Source organism: Echinops telfairi, unplaced genomic scaffold (assembly GCF_000313985.2).
Source record: "Echinops telfairi isolate 266 unplaced genomic scaffold, ASM31398v2 ScPeMD7_4;HRSCAF=17, whole genome shotgun sequence".
Taxonomy (NCBI): domain Eukaryota; kingdom Metazoa; phylum Chordata; class Mammalia; order Afrosoricida; family Tenrecidae; genus Echinops; species Echinops telfairi.
In genome coordinates, this window is record NW_022103900.1 from 6175950 (window position 1) to 6180133 (window position 4184).

General features: G+C 42.0%; 1 pseudogene; it reads left to right on the top strand.

Annotated features, from left to right (window-relative positions):
* Positions 1 to 2787: 2787 nt before the first annotated feature.
* LOC115873050 lies at positions 2788 to 2953 on the top strand (annotated as a pseudogene).
* Positions 2954 to 4184: the final 1231 nt, after the last annotated feature.

Here is a 4184-nt window from a genome sequence, read left to right on the forward strand (position 1 = left end):
TTGCTTCTCAGCTAGATGGCCGCTTGCTTATCTTCAAGCCTTTTAAGACCCCAGGTGCAAGATCTTTTGATAGCCGGGCACCATCAGCTTTCTTCACCACATTTGCTTATGCACCTGCTTTGTCTTCAGTGATCGTGTCAGGGAAGGTGAGCATCACAGAATGCTGGGTTATTAGAACAAAGTATTCTTGCATTGAGGGAGTATTTAGTACAGGTTCAATGCCCATCTGCTACCTTAATACTTAACGTATAAATATATGTAACTTGGTCTATTTCCCTATTGTTATATATAAATATACTTACAAGATGTTGATTTTAATGAGCCACCTGAAGGCCCTTGGCACTCTGTGTGTCTTTAAAATGCTGATCCTTTTTAGCCTTGAGGTGTTTAATTCTAGACTGGCCTTCTAAAAACTCTACACCACATTAAAAATATAGACTGTTTGCATGCATACGTAATTATTTCTCCTGCCACCTAGAAATGAGTGAACTAGATCTGTCACAGTCCTAAAAATAACAGGTTATCTCCTCATGGCTCAACTTAAAAGTAGACTGTGGCTTACATGAGTAAACGAGCTGTTTCTTTACAACAAAAACCAACATTTTACTGCCTGAATTCGAGCTCAGTTTTTTATTTCTTTAAAAAAATTGTCAGATTATTTTGATTCAAAGATTAGAATTGTAATGGGCGGTGATAGAATTCATGCCTTTTCTTTGGTGTATCAAATACTAATGGCAGAGATAATAGAAGTCAGCAAGAGGTGTAGTTTTACCATCTAGTACATTACAGTCTTTCTGGTCAATGCCCTCACCCCCAATTATCAAATATGATGTGCTTTTGCAGCTGAGAAGATGACTTGAGTGTGAGCTTTATAGATTTACAGATTCAAATGCCGAGTGCCTTGCTTTTTTTTTTTTTTTTTTAACAGATCTGGACATGGAATTAGAATTACGGAGTGGCTGTCTTGCTGGGGGTCAAATTCCCCTTCTCCCATAAGGAAGCAAGACCAATAAGAGGATGCTACCTGGACTTCTGAGGTTAGAAGACCTTCCAAGGAGATTGGCTTTAACTTCCCAGTGCTTAACGGGGACTGAAAGAGGGCCTTTGTAGTGAGTTTGGACGAACAGAAGGGCAAGGAAGCGAGACAGCCTCCAGTCACTGTCCCTCAGAGGCACGGTTTGCTTTTTTGATGTAGATGTTTAAACGGGACTTTTTACATTTCTATTATAATTTATACTTTCATAAATATTGTAAATGGAATTTTTCTAAAGTACACACTAGGATTTTGGAACATTACTACTTTTTGGTGTTCTCAGTCCTTTAAAAGCTAATTTATATAGAGCAAAAAGCATAAACCAATCTTTGATGAGCATTTGTTTGGTAAAAGTGATTTGTTTCCCAGGATTTGCTATTCGCTGAGAGCCAAGCGTACTCTGATTATTGAACACGTAGACATGAGCATTTTTTCATAACGAAATGTGTACAGCCACCAAAGGCATTTAGAATCTAATCTGAACACTTGTGGTCATGCTGTTTCTTATGCGTATGGCTTCTACTTTATCCTCTGGATACTGTTGGATCCCCTTATTCTGACATCTGGTACTTTCCTATCGGGAGTGAACTAATTTTAAACAGAAAGTTTTGTAACTGAGAGAAGATAATAGTAAGTAACTTCCTTGTTAGCTGAACAGAGTATAATGGCTTTTAGATTTCACGTTGACCTTTCCCTAGGTCAACGCTGGAGCTGGCAGTGTGAGAAGGTTCCAGATTGGTTAAGTATATGATAAGTATTTGATGCTTTTATTTTTTTTTGCTGGGCCTATCTGAATTTCACGGGTATGAGTGAGAAATTCCGTAATATCTAGGAATATAATTGGATGGGTGTTGAATGCTTTACTCTTTCGTCACATTGCAAAGATGTCATAGTGTCTTAAAAGGATGCTTAAAAGTAAGATTAGCCTTTGTTTAAAAATGAAGTTTTTTAAATGACAAAAGTGTCATGCTTGTATATCAAATACACAAGTGAAGACAACAGCCCTCAGGGGTCATTCCTCAGAGGCATGTGCTGTCACCAGTGTACTGTTTATCCGTTCAGATGTTTTCTGTGTATCCACATATGCAAATATATATGTGTACGTAGATTTTTCTGAAGTGTAATATATATGAGGAGCCCTGGAAGTGCAGTGGGTTGTGTTGGGCTGCTAAACACAGATTAGTAGTTCAAACTCCACTGACTACTCCAGGGGGAGAGGGGTAGGGAAGAAGAGGCTTTCTGCTTCCCTAAACGTTTACAACAGCCTCGGAAACACACGGGGCGGTTCTACCCCGCCCTGTGGGGTCACGATGAGTTGGGATTGACTCAGTGACAGTGAGTTGGGGTTACCATTGTACATGGAATGCTGTAACTATACATATTATCCTGTAACATGTATCTTTTAATTTTGTGTAGCTTCTGCTTTTATTTGTCATAAAATAACACATTGGAGATAGCCAAAGCTGTCATTCCAAACACGTGCTCGTGGATCTGCCTCCCATTGAAATCCATCCACTCATTCCTGGTCCATTTCAACTCTGTGCATGTACTTGATGATTTAATCAGTCATTTATTCATCAACTTGTCGGTTGTTTCTAGTTTTTCAATACTTCTGTGTGTTAGAAACCCTGCAGTGGGATTGTGGGGCCAAAGGTATTTCTATTTGGATGGACACCATGACCTTTATTCTGGTTTTCATTCTATCAGATGCCTGCTTCATCGTTCCTATTGCCACACGTAGAAGAGAGTTAGGAAGCTTTGCGCAGTGGCAGTATCGTGGCCAGTGAGGTTTACCCGAGGTGCGATTATTGCTAATTGAACAGAGTTAGGATGAGGAAAGCATCTTGCCTCCTCTCCCACTTGACCTAAACCTGAAACATTTAAAGGTGACGGGAAAAAATGGTGGCTAGCATGACCTGGAGTAAGAAGATGGACTGGAAAGTGGACACAGCATGATGTGAGTGTAGGGAATGAAATGGGCACCATTTTATGGACTACCAAAATGAAATTCCCTGAAGCTCTGTACTAAGAACAAACTTAGGGGAAGATTTTCTGAATGGGTGAGCAGTCGGGGTTATAGACTAGAAAGTAGATAGGCTATATTGCCCTTGGGGCTGTAAGGAGCAGGATCTTACGAACATTACCTCAGGTCGGGGTCTTCTGCACAAAGACAGAGCCCCGGGGTCCACGGTGTCCCAGGAAAAGGTGAGCATCCAGGTCTTCAGGAATCGTAGGGAGTGAGTTCTCATGGACCCTGGAACTGGACAGGGGCTCCCGCAGCAGGACCGTCTCTTCTCACCAGGTGCTGTCTAGTGGACTCTGGGATGGTGAGTGTGTGTGTTGACAGAAGGGGACCCTGGTCATCCCTACTGCATTGCTGCTGTCTCTCCTCATGTCCCAGCTTTAACTCCAAAGATGGATTTTACCACTTATAGTGAAGCGTACAGTGATAGTGAAGGCTGTATGTCAACTGGGATGGGCCAGGGGTTTTCCATGACATGAGCTGACATAGTTTGGTCAGCTATGTGTTGGGATCCTCAGTGAAGCAGCCAACCAGTTGTGGGGACCCCCGCCATTTGTTCACAGCCCAGATACAAGTGAGGGAGGTTTTATTTTGTGGTGCGGCCTACTCTTAAGTATGGACTGACATGGTGTGGACTGGCTAGCTCATTTCTACTACTGGGTTTGGATTTCGCCTCTGGTTCCTCGACCTCCTGGTCTTTCATCCCCAATCCCAGGAGCCATCAGGGGACTGCTGATTTATGCAGTCAGTCTCAGATTCACACACTTCAGCATCCGCCAGCCTGTGGTCTTCCTGCTTCAGCTTCCTGCTTCCTGTTCGTCAGCCCCTGCAGACAGAGGAATCAAGTTGACATCTTTTAAAAAAAAATCATTTTATTGGGGGGCTCGTACAACTCATCACAGTCCATCCATCCATCCATTGTGTGTCAAGCACATTTATACATTTGTTGCCCTCGTCATTCTCAAAACATTTGAAAAAAAAAAACAAACCCCAAAATATGTGCTTCCTACATGAGCTCTTGGTATCAGTTCCTCATTTTCCCCTCCCTCTTCCCCCTCCCTCATAAACCCTTGATAATTTATAAGTTATTATTATTTTGTCATGACTTACACTGTCCGATGTCTCCCT